Raw genomic sequence first — 20,417 nt, 5'->3', positions numbered from 1 at the left:
GTGCCTGCTTCATTCATAAAGTGAGCGGAGCAGGCGAGTGACGTAGTGAGCTACGCTACTAGCGCACACCCGGCCTCTCACTGATAACTGATTAAGTAACTATGTTTTTTGCAGGACTAGAGACACTTGTATAACTGAAGGGAATGGATAGTCAATAGTTCAAGACTGAAGCTGTAAACCATTTGAAAAACTGCTGTCATTCAGCTAAGGCTACTTTCACACTTGCGTTCAGAGCGGATCCATCTGGTGTCTGCCCAGACGGATCCGCTCATATAATGCAGACTTTGGATCCGTTCAGAACGGATCCGTCTGCATTATATTGTAGAAAAAATTCTAAGTGTGAAAGTAGCTTCAGACGGATCCGTCCAGACTTTACATTGAAAGTCAATGGGGGACGGATCCGTTTGAAAATTGAGCCATATAGTGTCAAATTCAAACGGATCCGTCCCCATTGACTTACATTGTAAGTCTGGACGGATCCGTTTGCCTCCGCACGGCCAGGCGGACACCCGAACGCTGCAAGCAGCGTTCGGGTGTCCGCCTGCTGAGCGGAGCGGAGGCTGAACGCCGCCAGACTGATGCATTCTGAGCGGATCCGCATCCACTCAGAATGCATTAGGGCTGGACGGATGCGTTCGGGGCCGCTTGTGAGACTCTTCAAACTGAGCTCACAAGCGGAGCCCCGAGCGCTAGTGTGAAAGTAGCCTAAGGCTATAAAAACTTGGAAACTCAGATTGTTAGCTTAAAAATGACTATGGGATTCTACTAGGGAAATCATGTTTTACAATAAATGCCCCTTCCCCTGCCCCTTCCTGGATCCCCCCACTGCCCTATTTTCAGCAGAAGATCAGCACACAAAGGAGAAGGCAGCAGCTTCCTAGCCAGTAGTTCTGTGGTAATGACATGTATGTTGCCTTTCTTTCCTTCAAGGAATGTATAAAATACATTTGCATATTAAATACAGAGGAGTCGGAGTCGGAAGTTCGAAAAACGGAGGAGTCGGAGTCGGACCATTTATCTACCGACTCCACAGCCCTGCAGTTCACAGTAAATTGACCTGCTGCATGTACAGTGGCGGAAATAATTATTTGACCCCTCACTGATTTTGTAAGTTTGTCCAATGACAAAGAAATGAAAAGTCTCAGAACAGTATCATTTCAATGGTAGGTTTATTGTAACAGTGGCAGATAGCACATCAAAAGGAAAATCAAAAAAATAACTTTAAATAAAAGATAGCAACTGATTTGCATTTCATTGAGTGAAATAAGTATTTGAACCCCTACCAACCATTAAGAGTTCTGGCTCCCACAGAGTGGTTAGACACTTCTACTCAATTAGTCACCCTCATTAAAGGGTTTCTATCACTTCGTTTCACCTATTTAGCTTTCAGACACTAGCGATCCGCTAGTGTCTGCTTTATCTAACCATCCTAATATAAGAGCTTATTGTCCTGCCGTTTAGCTAAAAAAATAACTTATATAGATATGCAAATGAGCCTCTAGGTGCTATGGGGGCGTGATTAGCACCTAGAGGCTCCGTCTACCTTAACAAACTGCCGCCGCCCAGCGCGTCCCTCCAGCCCGCCCATCTCCTCCGGAATGCGATGCTCCTCGTATTCGGCGCATGCGCAGTGAATGTCTGATCGCTTCCCTGCTCAGACATCTCCACTGCGCCTGCGCCGATGACGTCATAGTGCTCCGAGGAACAGGCGCAGTGGAGATGTCTGAGCAGGGAAGCATCAGACATTCACTGCGCATGCGCAGAACAGAAACGCGCACGGAGAGGATCGCTTCAGCTGGACATGGGCGGGCTGGAGGGACGCGCTGGGCGGCGGCAGTTTGTTAAGGTAGACGGAGCCTCTAGGTGCTAATCACGCCCCCATAGCACCTAGAGGCTCATTTGCATATCTATATAAGTTATTTTTTTAGCTAAACGGCAGGACAATAAGCTCTTATATTAGGATGGTTAGATAAAGCAGACACTAGCGGATCGCTAGTGTCTGAAAGCTAAATAGGTGAAACAAAGTGATAGAAACCCTTTAAGGACACCTGTCTTAACTAGTCACCTGTATAAAAGACACCTGTCCACAGAATCAATCAATCAAGCAGACTCCAAACTCTCCAACATGGGAAAGACCAAAGAGCTGTCCAAGGATGTCAGAGACAAAATTGTAGACCTGCACAAGGCTGGAATGGGCTACAAAACCATTAGCAAGAAGCTGGGAGAGAAGGTGACAACTGTTGGTGCGATTGTTCGAAAATGGAAGGAGCACAAAATGACCATCAATCGACCTCGCTCTGGGGCTCCACGCAAGATCTCACCTCGTGGGGTGTCAATGGTTCTGAGAAAGGTGAAAAAGCATCCTAGAACTACACGGGAGGAGTTAATGACCTCAAATTAGCAGGGACCACAGTCACCAAGAAAACCATTGGAAACACATTACACCGCAATGGATTAAAATCCTGCAGGGCTCGCAAGGTCCCCCTGCTCAGGAAGGCACATGTGCAGGCCCGTCTGAAGTTTGCCAATGAACACCTGAATGATTCAGAGAGTGACTGGGAGAAGGTGCTGTGGTCTGATGAGACCAAAATAGAGCTCTTTGGCATTAACTCAACTCGCTGTGTTTGGAGGAAGAAAAATGCTGCCTATGACCCCCAAAACACCGTCCCCACCGTCAAGCATGGGGGTGGAAACATTTTGCTTTGGGGGTGTTTTTCTGCTAAGGGCACAGGACAACTTATTTGCATAAACGGGAAAATGGACGGAGCCATGTATCGTGAAATCCTGAGCGACAACCTCCTTCCCTCTGCCAGGAAACTGAAAATGGGTCGTGGATGGGTGTTCCAGCACGACAATGACCCAAAACATACAGCAAAGGCAACAAAGGAGTGGCTCAAGAAGAAGCACATTAAGGTCATGGAGTGGCCTAGTCAGTCTCCGGACCTTAATCCAATCGAAAACCTATGGAGGGAGCTCAAGCTCAGAGTTGCACAGAGACAGCCTCGAAACCTTAGGGATTTAGAGATGATCTGCAAAGAGGAGTGGACCAACATTCCTCCTAAAATGTGCGCAAACTTGGTCATCAATTACAAGAAACGTTTGACCTCTGTGCTTGCAAACAAGGGTTTTTCCACCAAGTATTAAGTCTTTTTTTGTTAGAGGGTTCAAATACTTATTTCACTCAATGAAATGCAAATCAGTTGCTATCTTTTATTTAACCACCTCCGGACCGCCTAACGCAGGATCGCGTTCCGGAGGTGGCAGCGCTGCGCACAGTCACGCATATACGCGTCATCTCGCGAGACGCGAGATTTCCTGTGAACGCGCGCACACAGGCGCGCGCGCTCACAGGAACGGAAGGTAAGAGAGTTGATCTCCAGCCTGCCAGCGGCGATCGTTCGCTGGCAGGCTGGAGATGTGTTTTTTTTAACCCCTAACAGGTATATTAGACGCTGTTTTGATAACAGCGTCTAATATACCTGCTACCTGGTCCTCTGGTGGTCCCCTTTGTTTGGATCGACCACCAGAGGACACAGGTAGCTCAGTAAAGTAGCACCAAGCACCACTACACTACACTACCCCCCCCCCCCCCCCGTCACTTATTAACCCCTTATTAGCCCCTGATCACACCTAATCACCCCTGATCACCCCATATAGACTCCCTGATCACCCCCCTGTCATTGATTACCCCCCTGTCATTGATCAACCCCCTGTAAAGCTCCATTCAGACGTCCGCATAATTTTTACGGATCCACTGATAGATGGATCGGATCCGCAAAACGCATCCGGACGTCTGAATGAAGCCTTACAGGGGCGTGATCAATGACTGTGGTGATCACCCCATATAGACTCCCTGATCACCCCCCTGTCATTGATTACCCCCCTGTAAAGCTCCATTCAGATGTCCGCATGATTTTTACGGATGCACTGATACATGGATCGGATCCGCAAAACGCATCCGGTCGTCTGAATGAAGCCTTACAGGGGCATGATCAATGACTGTGGTGATCACCCCCCTGTCATTGATTACCCCCCTGTAAAGCTCCATTCAGATGTCCGCATGATTTTTACGGATGCACTGATAGATGGATCGGATCCGCAAAACGCATCCGGACGTCTGAATGAAGCCTTACAGGGGCATGATCAATGACTGTGGTGATCACCCCATATAGACTCCCTGATCACCCCCCTGTCATTGATTACCCCCCTGTCATTGATCAACCCCCTGTAAAGCTCCATTCAGACGTCCGCATAATTTTTACGGATCCACTGATAGATGGATCGGATCCGCAAAACGCATCCGGACGTCTGAATGAAGCCTTACAGGGGCGTGATCAATGACTGTGGTGATCACCCCATATAGACTCCCTGATCACCCCCCTGTCATTGATTACCCCCCTGTAAAGCTCCATTCAGATGTCCGCATGATTTTTACGGATGCACTGATACATGGATCGGATCCGCAAAACGCATCCGGTCGTCTGAATGAAGCCTTACAGGGGCATGATCAATGACTGTGGTGATCACCCCATATAGACTCCCTGATCACCCCCCTGTAAAGCTCCATTCAGTAGTCCGCATGATTTTTACGGATGCACTGATAGATGGATCCGATCCGCAAAACGCATCCGGACGTCTGAATGAAGCCTTACAGGGGCATGATCAATGATTGTGGTGATCACCCCATATAGACTCCCTGATCACCCCCCTGTCATTGATCACCCCCCTGTCATTGATTACCCCCCTGTAAAGCTCCATTCAGATGTCCGCATGATTTTTACGGATGCACTGATAGATGGATCGGATCCGCAAAACGCATCCGGACGTCTGAATGAAGCCTTACAGGGGCATGATCAATGACTGTGGTGATCACCCCATATAGACTCCCTGATCACCCCCCTGTCATTGATCACCCCCCTGTCATTGATCACCCCCCTGTAAAGCTCCATTCAGATGTCCGCATGATTTTTACGGATGCACTGATAGATGGATCGGATCCGCAAAACGCATCCGGACGTCTGAATGAAGCCTTACACGGGCGTGATCAATGACTGTGGTTATCACCCCATATAGACTCCCTGATCACCCCCCCTGTCATTGATCACCCCCCTGTCATTGATCACCCCCCTGTCATTGATCACCCCCCTGTCATTGATCACCCCTCTGTAAGGCTCCATTCAGATATTTTTTTGGCCCAAGTTAGCGGAATTTTTTTTTTTTTTTCTTACAAAGTCTCATATTCCACTAACTTGTGTCAAAAAATAAAATCTCACATGAACTCACCATACCCCTCACGGAATCCAAATGCGTAAAATTTTTTAGACATTTATATTCCAGACTTCTTCTCACGCTTTAGGGCCCCTAGAATGCCAGGGCAGTATAAATACCCCACATGTGACCCCATTTCGGAAAGAAGACACCCCCAGGTATTCCGTGAGGGGCATATTGAGTCCATGAAAGATTGAAATTTTTGTCCCAAGTTAGCGGAACGGGAGACTTTGTGAGAAAAAAATTAAAAATATCAATTTCCGCTAACTTGTGCCAAAAAAAAAAAATTTCTATGAACTCGCCATGCCCCTCATTGAATACCTTGGGGTGTCTTCTTTCCAAAATGGGGTCACATGTGGGGTATTTATACTGCCCTGGCATTCTAGGGGCCCCAAAGCGTGAGAAGAAGTCTGGTATCCAAATGTCTAAAAATGCCCTCCTAAAAGGAATTTGGGCACCTTTGCGCATCTAGGCTGCAAAAAAGTGTCACACATCTGGTATCGCCGTACTCAGGAGAAGTTGGGGAATGTGTTTTGGGGTGTCATTTTACATATACCCATGCTGGGTGAGAGAAATATCTTGGTCAAATGCCAACTTTGTATAAAAAAATGGGAAAAGTTGTCTTTTGCCAAGATATTTCTCTCACCCAGCATGGGTATATGTAAAATGACACCCCAAAACACATTCCCCAACTTCTCCTGAATACGGCGATACCACATGTGTGACACTTTTTTGCAGCCTAGGTGGGCAAAGGGGCCCATATTCCAAAGAGCACCTTTAGGATTTCACAGGTCATTTACCTACTTACCACATATTAGGGCCCCTGGAAAATGCCAGAGCAGTATAACTACCCCACAAGTGACCCCATTTTGGAAAGAAGAGACCCCAAGGTATTCCGTGAGGGGCATGGCGAGTTCCTAGAATTTTTTATTTTTTGTCACAAGTTAGTGGAAAATGCTTATTTTTTTTTTTTTTTTTTTTTTTCATACAAAGTCTCATATTCCACTAACTTGTGACAAAAATAAAAACTTCCATGAACTCACTTTGCCCATCAGCGAATACCTTGGGGTCTCTTCTTTCCAAAATGGGGTCACTTGTGGGGTAGTTATACTGCCCTGGCATTCTAGGGGCCCAAATGTGTGGTAAGGAGTTTGAAATCTAATTCTGTAAAAAATGACCTGTGAAATCCGAAAGGTGCTCTTTTGAATATGGGCCCCTTTGCCCACCTCGGCTGCAAAAAAGTGTCACACATCTGGTATCTCCGTAATCGGGAGAAGTTGGGGAATGTGTTTTGGGGTGTCATTTTACATATACCCATGCTGGGTGAGAGAAATATCTTGGCAAAAGACAACTTTTCCCATTTTTTTATACAAAGTTGGCATTTGACCAAGATATTTATCTCACCCAGCATGGGTATATGCAAAAAGACACCCCAAAACACATTCCCCAACGTCTCCTGAATACGGCGATACCAGATGTGTGACACTTTTTTGCAGCCTAGGTGGGCAAAGGGGCCCACATTCCAAAGAGCACCTTTCGGATTTCACAGGTCATTTACCTACTTACCACACATTTGGGCCCCTAGAATGCCAGGGCAGTATAACTACCCCACAAGTGACCCCATTTTGGAAAGAAGAGACCCCAAGGTATTCGCTGATGGGCATAGTGAGTTCATGGAAGTTTTTATTTTTTGTCACAAGTTTGTGGAATATGAGACTTTGTATGAAAAAAAAAAAAAAAAAAAAAAATCATCATTTTCCACTAACTTGTGACAAAAAATAAAAAATTCTAGGAACTCGCCATGCCCCTCATGGAATACCTTGGGGTGTCTTCTTTCCAAAATGGGGTCACTTGTGGGGTAGTTATACTGCCCTGGTATTCTAGGGGCCCAGATGTGTGGGAAGGAGTTTGAAATCAAATTCAGGAAAAAATGAGGAGTGAAATCCGAAAGGTGCTCTTTGGAATATGGGCCCCTTTGCCCACCTAGGCTGCAAAAAAGTGTCACACATCTGGTATCCCCGTACTCAGGAGAAGTTGAGGAATGTGTTTTGGGGTGTCTTTTTACATATACCCATGCTGGGTGAGATAAATATCTTGGTCAAATGACAACTTTGTATAAAAAAATGGGAAAAGTTGTCTTTTGCCAAGATATTTCTCTCACCCAGCATGGGTATATATAAAATGACACCCCAAAACACATTCCCCACCTTCTCCTGAGTACGGAGATACCAGATGTGTGACACTTTTTTGCAGCCTAGGTGGGCAAAGGGGCCCATATTCCAAAGAGCACCTTTCGGATTTCACAGGTCATTTTTTACAGAATTTGATTTCAAACTCCTTACCACACATTTGGGCCCCTAGAATGCCAGGGCAGTATAACTACCCCACAAGTGACCCCATTTTGGAAAGAAGAGACCCCAAGGTATTCGCTGATGGGCATAGTGAGTTCATAGAACTTTTTATTTTTTGTCACAAGTTAGTGGAATATGAGACTTTGTAAGGAAAAAAAAAAAAAAAAATAAAATCATCATTTTCCGCTAACTTGTGACAAAAAATAAAAAGTTCTATGAACTCACTATGCCCATCAGCGAATACCTTAGGGTGTGTACTTTCCGAAATGGGGTCATTTGTGGGGTGTTTGTACTGTCTGGCCATTGTAGAACCTCAGGAAACATGACAGGTGCTCAGAAAGTCAGAGCTGCTTCAAAAAGCGGAAATTCACATTTTTGTACCATAGTTTGTAAACGCTATAACTTTTACCCAAACCATTTTTTTTTTACCCAAACATTTTTTTTTTATCAAAGACATGTAGAACTATAAATTTAGAGCAAAATTTCTATATGGATGTCGTTTTTTTTTGCAAAATTTTACAACTGAAAGTGAAAAATGTCATTTTTTTGCAAAAAAATCGTTAAATTTCGATTAATAACAAAAAAAGTAAAAATGTCAGCAGCAATGAAATACCACCAAATGAAAGCTCTATTAGTGAGAAGAAAAGGAGGTAAAATTCATTTGGGTGGTAAGTTGCATGACCGAGCAATAAACGGTGAAAGTAGGGTAGGTCAGAAGTGTAAAAAGTGGCCTGGTCTTTCAGGGTGTTTAAGCACTGGGGGCTGAGGTGGTTAAAGTTATTTTTTCGATTTTCCTTTTGATGTGCTATCTGCCACTGTTACAATAAACCTACCATTGAAATGATACTGTTCTGAGACTTTTCATTTCTTTGTCATTGGACAAACTTACAAAATCAGTGAGGGGTCAAATAATTATTTCCGCCACTGTATATGAAGCTTTAGGGGTTCTTTAGGTACAGATCTGTTTCTTTTCCACAGTTTACACACTTTCACGGACACTTTCTATTAGACATATTAGCACAATGCAAGGTTTGTTCAGATATAATAAAAGGTATAGTGTATATATTCAATGTGTCATTGGTTTACTTTGATCTTAAATGCTACACCTCCGATTACAGAATTAGCTCGCTGTTTGACACCATAAAATCCTACACCCCTCCCCCCGTTCGCCCACTCTCCCTGCTGGGTGACAGCGCACACTCCCTTCCTGACTCAGGATGCCTTGCAAATCCTGTCCTGCTAATATCCTTGGGTAGAGAAGCACACAGAAGGCAGAAAACCTGCGCTGTGCATCACACAGACAATGCAGACACTTGGTTATGGCACCTCAGGCACACCCATAGCAGGTGCATCATCTCCGCACAGAAGCTGGGGAGGTGTAACCACAGAAATAATGGTGTGGGCTCAGTCTTTCATAGTCCTAGCTGGGCCCTTAGATACCTTGCACACAGTAATGCGGGCACCCACGATAACCATTAGGCTCACAAATGTTGACAGGACAAAGAAGGTTTGTCATTGCTTCACCATGCATACTATTGTCTCTTAGGATACCCTTGCTTTTTGCTTTGGGAACAAGGCATAATATACAGACCACTGTGGGCATCCAGCGTGTACATGACCATGGTGCTTTGGGTCACTTTTCATTGGTAGACTCATCTGATCTCACCGTCTTGGTCCATTACTATATTTCCAGATTATGGGGGTCAATAATGACACAACTAACGCTTGTCATATGTGCTGTTCATCTGAGGTCGTATTTACCTTACTTAAAACCTTCTAAGGGCCAGATATTTTTTATTATGTCATGTAAAACCATAGAATTCAAAAGAGGGTGTACTTTGTTTTTCTCATGACTGTAGATTTAAACAGATAACCTTTAAATTAAAAAGGTTTTCCAGGATTTTTATACTGACGACCTATCAAGATAGATCATCAGTATCTGATCGGTGGATGTCCAACACCCGGAATCCCCGCAGATCAGCTGTTTTTAGAAGGCAGCGGCACTCGTGAGAACGGCTGCCTTTTCACAGCTCACCAAGCGCAGCGCCGTACATTCCATATGGGGCTGAGCTGCTCCTAGGCCACGTCACCGATGAACGTGTTGTCACTTAGCCTAGGAAAAAGCAGAGAGGGTAGGGTTGCACCGGATATTAAATGGTCGATACCCAATTCATACTTCTGTACCGGTATCGATTCGATACCGGGATTTGCCATTTACCGATACTATGCTGCGCTACTGCACAGCCTAGTATCAGAACATGGCGCGTGCTGCTCTCAGCGTGCTCCATGTTCTCCTCAGCAGCACAGGGGAGGAGGAGTCTCACTCCCTCCTCCTGTGCCGCCAATAAGAAGAGAGACAGGAGGAGGAGGGGAGGGGCGGTGGCCACTGCATCACCAATAATGATGATAACTAACCCATTAATACAAATACAGGAGGTGGGTGCCGGCTGCAGGATCACATAGCTGGCACCCGGCCTCTATGACAGGGCGCTGCGGCACTTGAGGGGTTAACTGCCGCTGATCGCAGCTCCCTGTCATAGAGGTCGGGTGCTGAGTATGAGATTCTGCCGCCGGCACTTGCTTCCCGTATCCGTATTAAAAGGTTACTTATCTTCATTGGTGGCGCAGTGCACCCCCCAACCTCAGTATTAAAGTCCTTGGTGGGGCAGTGCGCCCCCTTAACCCCCCCCCAGTATTATAATCATTGGTGGCAGTGGCCACAGGGTCCCCTCCCCTCCTCTTCATTCACTGGTTGTGCAGTGGGAGCTTCTGATCGAATAGAGCTCTATTAGGGTGAACCAGACAAGGGATGAAAAGATCCCAGGTTCTAGCTCCTAAGAGGGCCAATAGTTATTAAATAAATAGTAAAAAAAAAAAAAAGTATTAATCACCCCCTTTCCTAATTTTTCAAATAAAATATATAAACAATAAACATATTACATATCGCCATGCCTGAAAAAGTGCGAACTATTAAAATATAACAAAAATATCTCCTATGCGGTGAACGCCGTAACAGGAAAAATAAAATAAAAACTGCGCGATTCGCCATTATTTTGTCACCTTGTCCCCCCAAAAAATAGGATCGTACTGTTGGATTATGGGCTGGACGTTCCATAAAATGCGGAATGCACGTGGCTTTTTTGGTGTTTTATTTTTTTCGCATGGTATTGAATGGTATCAAGTATTGCAATACCATACTTTTTTATGGTATGGAAATCAAATCAAAATTTTGGTATCGTGACAACCCTAAGGCCCTCTTGCACACGAACGCGTGCGCCCCGTGGTCGTGCTGCGGCCCGCAAAATGCGGGCCGCAATGCACGAACACAGTCCGTGGGACAGCCACAGTGGATTGCTGACCCATTCACTTGAATGGGTCCGCGCTCCGGCCGTTCCGCAAAAAGATAGGACATGTTCTATCTTTTTGCGGAACGGATGTACGGGACGAAACCCCACGGAAGCACTCCGTAGTGCTTCCGTTCCGTACCATTCCGCATCTCCGGATTTGCGGACCCATTCAAGTGAATGGGTCCGCATCTGTGATGCGGAATGCCCACGGAACGGCACCTGTGTATTGCGGATCCGCAAATCCGGTCCGCAATACGGCAACTGGAAGCACACTTTCATGTGCAGGGGGCCTAAGAGAGAGTATAGTTCATCAGTATGAAAATCTCAGAAAACCCATTTAATCATTTCTGAAGGTACAGTAGCTGTCATTCTGTAATGTATTTCTTTCACCTTTATTACTTCCATTTTGGGAGCAATCAGCACTTTCCACAGACGGCACCTCTGAGGATCCGAGGACTGCCCCAGCTATGTTCTATTGTTCCTATGAAGACCCTCCCTCTAGCAGGGCTTCATAGAAACACACTGAATTTCTCACAGGTTTCAATGCTGATGCATTGGACTCTATGACAGACGTTAACAAAAGTTTTTACCAAAAATTAAAATCACCCTGTTTCCCCATAATAAAAATAAAAAATAAACATTATAGGCATCTTTGCGTTCCAAGACGCCGATACTATTAAAATATAAAATAATTATCCCATTCAGCAAATGGACAACAATAAAATAAAATAAAAATCGCTAATTCACTGTTTTTCATTGCTTCACCTCCCCCTATGAATTGAATAAACAGTGATCAAAATGACGCACATACCCCAAAATGGTAATAAGTAAAACCTACAGATCACTACTCAAAAATTAGCCCTAAGGCCTCTTTCACACTTGCGTTGTCCGGATCCGGCGTGTACTCCACTTGCCGGAATTAAACGCCGGATCTGGAAAAACGCAAGTGTACTCAAAGCATTTGAAGACGGATCTGTCTTCAAAATGGTTTCAGTGTTACTATGGCAGCCAGGACGCCATTAAAGTCCTGGTTGCCATAGTAGGAGCGGGGTAGCGGTATACTTACAGTCCGTGCGGCTCCCGGGGCGCTCCAGAATGACGTCAGAGCGCCCCATGCGCATGGATGACGTGCCATGCGATCACGTGATCCATGCGCTTGGGGCGCCCTGACGTCACTCTGGAGCCCCCTGGGAGCCGCACGGACGGTAAGTATACTGCTCCCCCGCTCCACTTTACCATGGCTGCCAGGACTTTAGCGTCTTGGCAGCCATGGTAACCATTCAGAAAAAGCTAAACGTCGGATCCGGCAATGCGTCGAAACGACGTTTAGCTTAAGGCCGGATCCGGATCAATGCCTTTTAATGGGCATTAATTCCGGATCCGGCCTTGCGGCAAGTCTTCAGGATGTTTGGCCGGAGCAAAAAGCGCAGCATGCTGCGGTATTTTCTCCGGCCAAAAAACGTTCCGGAACTGAAGACATCCTGATGCATCCTGGACGGATTTCACTCCATTCAGAATGCATTAGGATAAAACTGATCAGGATTCTTCTGGCATAGAGCCCCGACGACGGAACTCTATGCCGGAAGAAAAGAACGCAAGTGTGAAAGAGCCCTAACACAGCTCCAAAGACTTAAATATAAAAAAGTTATGGGGGTCAGAATATGGTGATGCAAGGAAACACTATACAAACGTGGCATTGCTGTAATCGTACTGACCCAGAGAATGGAGGTAAAACGTCCTTTTTATCTCATAAGGAAAAGCCGTAAAAGCAGAACCCATAAATCTGTGTCAGAAGTGTGTCGTTTCCATTGCCACCCTATTTGGATTTTTTTTTTCAGCTTCCCACTACATTACATGCAATGGAAAATTGTGCCATTAGAAAGTACAACTTGTTCCGCAAAAACAAGCCCTCATATGGCTATGTGATCGGAAAAAAATAAATAAAAAATAAAAAAGATATGGCTTCTGGAAGGCTGAGAGGAAAAAAGAAAATTCAAAAAGAAAATAATCGTTGAAAGGGTTAAGGTACAGAACCTGGCAGAATAAAAGTTCACATTCCCTTTAAAGCACTCTTCCAAGCCTTAACGAAGTTATGGTTATCCATTTATCTGTTTTAATGCATTTTTCTGATTTTTAACATTCACTGACAATAATGCTTCAATGAGCTCCTGCTACCAGGCATGTAATTATAATAAATGCAGGCGCCCATCCCAGGAAAATATAGGACAGCAAAGTTTGGTAAAGCGAATATTTCATCACAGCCTCTCAATTACGCCAGGGATACACACAGACTGTAGCGCGTCAACGTCCTGACATCCACCAGAAGATATGCCACTTACATGAGATCTTCATGCTTATACTATAATGAGAAAATTGCTATTCTGTGCCTCTAAAGATGCCATGCTGCAAAAGCTGGTCCCATGTGAGGCTTCTGTTGGACATCCTAAGTTCAGATGTGTAAATGCTGCACTCTACTGTAGAAGTGCAAACTCAAGTTCTGATACCTATGCAATACATCAAGGTGACTACGCTCCCACCATCCATAAGGCCACTTTTACACGGTCAGTAATCCTCATCAGTACCTGTAAGGCAAAACCAGGAGTGGGTCCACAACACAGAGGAGGCACAAATCTTTCCATTGGCTAATTTCAGTCCAGGAAACACGCTCCGTGTGATGGATGCATGTCCACACTGCTCCTCTGACAGGACTCACAGCATCATAAAGATTTCTGATGTGGTGCGTTCCTGCCTGACCACAGGTCTCCCGTACTCACGCAAGGGTGGCTCCAGGAATTTCAGCAGTCCCACAAGGAGGTTTCCCAGACTAAACATGCTTTTGTGAAGTTAGACATACTATTCTCTAGGAGTCACTCTTGATTTTGGCTTACAAATATTTATGACAAATGCTGACCAAATAATGACCATGTGAACGTAGCCAGGGTCAGTATCACACTGGTGTGTTCGGTCCGGGAAATATGCTCCATGTGATAGCCATATTCAGACCGCTGTTTGTCTGACCCAAACTCATGGCATCATAATGATTTTTGATGCTGTGAGTTCCTGCCCAACCGTGGGTTTACTGTGCTGTACTCAGCATCATGTGAGTAAGGAACAGTGGACCAGCACAGCATCATAAATCACCGTGATGCCATAAGTTCAGGGCAGGCAAGCAGCGGTCGATGCAGGAAATATGGCCGTCCCGCACAGCGTATTTAGTGGACTTATCATACACAAAACTGGCCTGGCTGGTTTTACACCTGGCGGTTGTGTACTCTGCTGTAAAACTGAATGGAGATCTATCAAAACTGGTGTAAAGGAATACTTTCGTAATACCAGTTTGGTTTTCACAGGTAAACTTTTTTTTTTTTTTTAAGAGTGTGTGTTACATAGAAAAAGTGTACAGCAAAAAAAACGCAGCAATATGTGCAGTTTTACCACAAGGAACACTATGATCACCAGTCTTATTCCGGTTCACACCATGACCAACATTTCTTGATTTCTAAAATTGGCGTATCTAGATCTGGAGAAATATCCTGCCTGACAAGAGGAGCAGCTTACAGGGAAGGCCAGCGGTTTCACTGGAAAGGGGTGTGAACCAATATGAAACACTTAGAGCTGTATTACACTGGCTAATTTTCCGTCCGACAATCGCTAACCAGCGGTCGCATGTGCTGTCTAATAATGATTTGCCGCCGGCAAACCACTGTACTGTATGGGGACGAGCGATGGCATAGCGATCGCTCCTCCCCATGCTGCGGAGGAGATCACTGCATGTAATAGCAGTGGCCTCCTCCACTAGCTAAAAGGAGATTGGCGGGGGGGGGGGGAGGCTGAGAACACTTCCCTCCCAACAATCACGTGGTCAATTGAACTGTGTAATACAGGCATTAGGGTTGGTTCACATGTGACTAATTAGCTGCAGATTCTCCGCAGCATTTCGCAGTTATCTGCAGCAGAAAAAAAAGCACCAAATAGTACATTTTTGTGGCTGCAATGCTGCGGATCAGACACATTCAATTCTTTGCATTAGAAAGGATGAAATCCGCAGTATAAGCTGGCATGCTGCAGATTTAAAATGCGCACCACAGGTCCGTTTCTGATGATAAGCTAGAGACGTTTTTGTCTAACTTTATACCAGCTACTGGTTGGCTAAGGTCAGAAACCTACAAGCGAGTCCAATGCGAGAAACTCGCAGAGTGTGTCAGTGTGAGGCCCCATTCTGACCCTCGCTCCCCTGACAGGACTGCACAGTGTTAGGCCTCATGCACACCACTGTGTGGCGGTCATGCCGATGCTGCAGACCGCAAAATGCGGTCTGCAATGCACAAGCACTGAACTTGTGTCCACAGTCCCATTCTCTTGAATGGGGTCCGCAACGCAAAAAAGTAGTGCATGTTTTTACTGAAACCTCCAATTACACAGAAAAATGATTATACTACAAGACTTTGGAAATAAAAGTTTTTCTATATCATTTCTTTAACCCCTTCACGACATCCGCATGGAGGATGTGTTCCCTTTAAAGATGGCTCCAGCTCTGGGGTAGGCACTATAGCCATCAGGTGCATGCTGTTTCACACAGCAGACACCCGGGGCTAATGTCAGCAATTGGCAATAACTCTGATCGCAGACATTTAACCCCTAAGATGCTGAGGTCAACTGCGACCAAAGCATCTGAGGTGGCTTTCCCCAGGAGCGCTGCAATCGGAACACTGAGATTGGGCAAGGTATTTCTTGGTGGTGATAGGCTTGAGCCTGTACAAGGCTACCAGACCAATAGCACTGAATTTGAATATACCGAATTCCCCACACACTAATGTATTAAATATAATTTGCGGGTGAGAAAAGCAATCTGACTGCATGTTCAGATCCCCTAGGGGGGATAGGGGCTAAAAAAAAAAAAAAAAAATCTAAAATCACCCCCTTTCCGATAAAAAAAAATAAAGATCATATGCATTGCATTCCCTCACCTCAAAATGCCCAAACGATTAAAATACAAATGTAGTTATCCCATACAGGGAATGCCATATCTGAAAAAAATAAAAAATAAAATAAAAATGGCTGAATTGCAGGGGGCTTTGGCGTTTCACCTCCCCCCCAAAAAATTTAGTAAAGAAAAGTCATACACAATCCTAAATTGTATAATTTGTATAACTACCCTGCAAGAAATGAGCCCTCACACAGTTCCGTATATGTGAGAATAGTTGAAAGTTGTGGGTCAGAACATGGCGATACAAAGAAAAATCTATTTTTTTAAGTATTAAAACACAAGAAAAACTATATAAATGTGGTATTGTTGTAATCCTAGTTACCCAGAGAATGAAGGGAGCAGGTCAGTTTTAACACACAGGGAATTAAAATGAAACCCATAAAAACTATGGCGCAATTGCGTTTTGTTTTTCAATTCCATCCCATTTGGATTTTTTTCCTGCTTACCACTTCATCGTATGCAATATTAAATGTTGCCATTAGAAAGTGCAACTTGCCCTGAAAAAAAAACAAGCCATCATACTATGTGAATGGAAAAATAAAAAAGTTATGGCTCCGGGATGGCAGGGAGTGAAAAACGAAAACGCTAAAATGGAAAAAATCACAGTGTCTGCAAAGGGTTAAACTCTATACTGCTTCTAAATAGGACACAATGAAGGCCTACTCATAACTGATAAGCACGGACTACTCATTACTCTGCAGTAACTACAGAACATACCAGTAATAAGATCCTACAGCACCAACTAGAGACAAGAGCCTAATAGACACAGGAGGACCCACAGAAGAGTCACACCGTCTTTTGGAGCGTTAAAACCAGGTCAGAAACTCTACATTACATGAATGACAGGAAAAAAGTCTGATGCAACTTCACACTCATAAGTATTTCAATGAGAAATCACTGTATGACGGGAGAGCGCGGGAGCTGCGTCGTACAGCAATCAATGCGGGTTCTGACAGCCGCTTTAGAATATGCAGGAGGTAGCACGACATTACCGTAAGTGCCATCTGACATTTTCATTACCTCGAGAAGATGGAAATGTCCCATTGCATCTGCTGACTGTCAATGGGGTTATGGTGCAGCACTTCTCATCGTATGTCATCCACAGATTATAGAACGTGTCCGCAGGGGGCGTACACAGATCTCATAGGGCCCCACAGCAAAACTGCCTTCCCCTGCATGTGTCAATTACTCCCAGGCATGTGCAATGCCCCAGATTTCTTATGGTTTTCCTTTTTTTTTTATCAAGTGGAAGAAATTTTAATTAAATAGAAACTGTAATAAGGAAAAGCTCGCCCACTTTATATGACTTATGTTGGAAAAAGTGGAACATCTGCTTCAGATATATGTATTCTGAACATGATATTTCTTAATGTCTTTACACAAGAAAACTGGAAAAAAAACCTTGATCAATCTCCCGTTTCTCTTCTAAGGCTACTTTCACACTCGCGTTTGGTGCGGATCCGTCATCAATCTGCACAGACGGATCCGTTCAGATAACACAACCGTCTGCATCCGTTCAGAACGGATCCGTTTGTATTATCTGTAACATAGCCAAGACGTATCCGTCTTGAACACCCCATTGACTTACATTTTGTGTCAAAACTGATCCATTTGGCTCAGTTTTGTCAGACAGAAGAGGTGTCCGCCTCCAAAGCAGAATGGAGATGGAACGGAGGCAAACTGATGCATTCAGAGCGGATCCTTTTCCATTCAGAATGCATTAGGGCAAAACTGATCCGTTTTGGACCGCTTGTGAGAGCCCTGAACGGATCGCACAAACGGAAAGCCAAAACGCCAGTGTGAAAGTAGCCTAATACAAAGCTATCTGCCTGGAGCCACCACTAGGGGGAGCTCAGTGAACAGGAATTAATACAACTACGACGGAAGCTGTAATAATCTCTTTCACTTGAGCTCCCCCAAGTGGTGACTGTGTGAAAAGTGTTTTTCACCAGAGGAAGAGATTAAGTTCAATGCCGGACCCCACAGCAGTGGCGTAGTCTGCCTCTACTGCAGGTACACCACTGCTTGTCTGTATTGTGGACAAGAATAGTCAATTCTAGGAATTGGAGTGAGAAAAATGCGGATTGCATACTGGAGTCTGTATCTCTCAGTTCTGCGAATTACCGACCGCAATACGGACACGGTTGTGTGCACAAGTCGTAAGGGTCATGACTAGTTTGTGGGGGCACTCTAATGTGGTAGGGGTACTGAGTGGTAATAACTACTGTGTGAGGAGACCATGCTCATGGTGGTGGGTTGTCTGGTGAGCAGGGCAGTCTTGATATAGAGATATATAGATATAGATATATATATATATATATATATATATATAAAATTCAGTCTATCCCATTGTACATTTGTAAATGTCGGCTCTGATGCGGCTTTGTGTTGTTATAGACTTCTCCTTAATGTTCAAGTTTTGAACTTTTTGAAGCATTTTTAAACGTTTGGGGGTATCATTTAGTTCCGGCATATGCATTACAAGTGTGTAATAAATATATATATATATATATATATATATATATATACACACACACACACACACAACGCCTGGGTTCATCGCTCTTTGACTGAGTGATAAGGCCTCTTTCACACAAGCAAGTTTTCCATCAAGATGTGACGTGTTTTTTTTTTTCACGCGCGTGAAAAACGCATCCAAGACCGATTGCACCCGTGTGGAAAAAACTGAAACACTGAACACAATCAAAGACAAAACTGACTGAACTTAGGCTACTTTAACACTTGCGGCAGGACGGATCCGACAGGCTGTTCACCCTGTCGTATCCGTCCTTCCGCTATTTCGCCGCTCAGTCCCCATTGACTATAATGGGGACGGGGGCGGAGCTCTGGTGCTGCACGGCAGTGCACGGCGAAAGGCCGCTGGACTAAAAGTCCTGCATATCCTACTTTTTAGTCCGGCGGCCTTTCACCACGAACTGCCGTACTGAGACGGAGCGGCGGTCCAGCAGCACGGCGAAATAGCGGAAGGACGGATCTGACAGGGTGAACAGCCTGTCGGATCCGTCCTGCCGCAAGTGTGAAAGTAGCCTTAGGTGCAAAACCATCAGTGTCGCTGACACAATCCGTATCGCTGGTGTGAAAGACCGGGTCAGCAACTTCTGGCACTCCAGGTGTGCTCGGCTGTTCTCTGAACTCCCACAGAAGTGAAAGGAGCATGCTGGGAGTTGTAGTTTCACAACAGCTGGCGTGTGGAAGGTTGCTGATCCCTGCCATAGAGAATGCGCACATGACACAGTACAAGTTCTGGCATAAAACAGGGCGCATGCTGCCCATGTAATACTCCCAGGGCAGGTCCCTAGTACTGGGCACTGGCACAGTCAAGAACATAACCCCCTTATGCCCAAGAGCACAGCATGAAGGCCACACACCAGACATATCACCGGCTCTGCAGCAGCTCTCAGAACATTACTGCACCGGGTACGGTCATCCTCCGTATGCCGCGTCCACCTGGAGCTCCCACCACTTCCTGACCCCACAACACCAATGTCTAGAGATTTACAGACCTGGACTCAGGAGAGGGCACACACTAGACGCTGCCAGTCACTGCTTCCAGGATCTGAGGGACAAGGAACTGCGGCTCAGTTGCTGCAGCCAATAGCGGCGGAGGGCGGGGCCCGGCAGAGGGCGCTCTGAGGGCGCTGCCTTCCTTCCCGAGCTGCTGCGCTTTGTCCTGTGACACGGCTGACGCCCAGGTCACACTCAGCGTTTTGGTGTTGGATAGAAGTGGAAACGAAGTATTGTGTTTCCAAATCAGTGAGCACAGTGTCCTTCACCTGCTGAAAATGTGTGGAGGGGTGTGCAGCACTGCAGCAGGCGTGTCACTGTCAGGCCGACTAGCAGGTTTCTTGTGTAGGCAGGACACCTGTTCAGATTGTACCTGCAGCTGTGAGGGTACTGTGCAGTGGTAGTTTTGCTCTTTGTACAGTGGCAGTGTAATTCATGTGATATAGGGATAATGTAATATTGTATGTCTCTAAGAGCTCATGCACACGACCGTATGCATTTTGCGGTCCACAAAAAAAATGGATGATGTCCGTGTGCATTCCGTATTTTGTGGAACAGAACAGCTGGCCCCTAATAGAACAGTACTATCCTTGTCCATAATGCGGACAATAATAGGACATGTTCTGCTTTTTTGCGGAACAGACATATGGAATGCACACAGAGTAAGGCCCCTTTCACACGAGTGAGTTTTCCGCGCGGGTGCAATGTGTGAGTTGAACGCATTGCACCCGCACTGAATCCGAATCCTTTCATTACTATGGGGCTGTGCACATGAGCGGTGATTTTCACACATCACTTGTGCATTGCGTGAAAATCGCAGCATGCTCCTCTTTGTGCGTTTTTCACGCAACGCAGGCCCCATAGAAGTGAATGGGGCTGCATCAAAATCGCAATCATCCGCAAGCAAGTGCGGATGTGGTGCGATTTTCACGCATGGTT

General features: G+C 45.3%; 1 protein-coding gene across 2 annotated transcripts in view; it reads right to left on the bottom strand.

Annotated features, from left to right (window-relative positions):
* The window catches only part of PRICKLE4 (prickle planar cell polarity protein 4), a 50,242-nt gene extending 30,617 nt beyond the window's left edge, over positions 1–19,625 (bottom strand). For both annotated transcript variants that reach the window (XM_040424108.1, XM_040424109.1), the window contains exon 1: positions 19,478–19,625. The gene's annotated coding sequence lies outside the window, so the exon portion shown is untranslated. The remainder of the gene's footprint in view (positions 1–19,477) is intronic.
* Positions 19,626–20,417: the final 792 nt, after the last annotated feature.

Source organism: Bufo bufo, chromosome 3, assembly GCF_905171765.1.
Source record: "Bufo bufo chromosome 3, aBufBuf1.1, whole genome shotgun sequence".
Taxonomy (NCBI): domain Eukaryota; kingdom Metazoa; phylum Chordata; class Amphibia; order Anura; family Bufonidae; genus Bufo; species Bufo bufo.
This window is presented reverse-complemented; position numbering and strand designations above follow the sequence as displayed.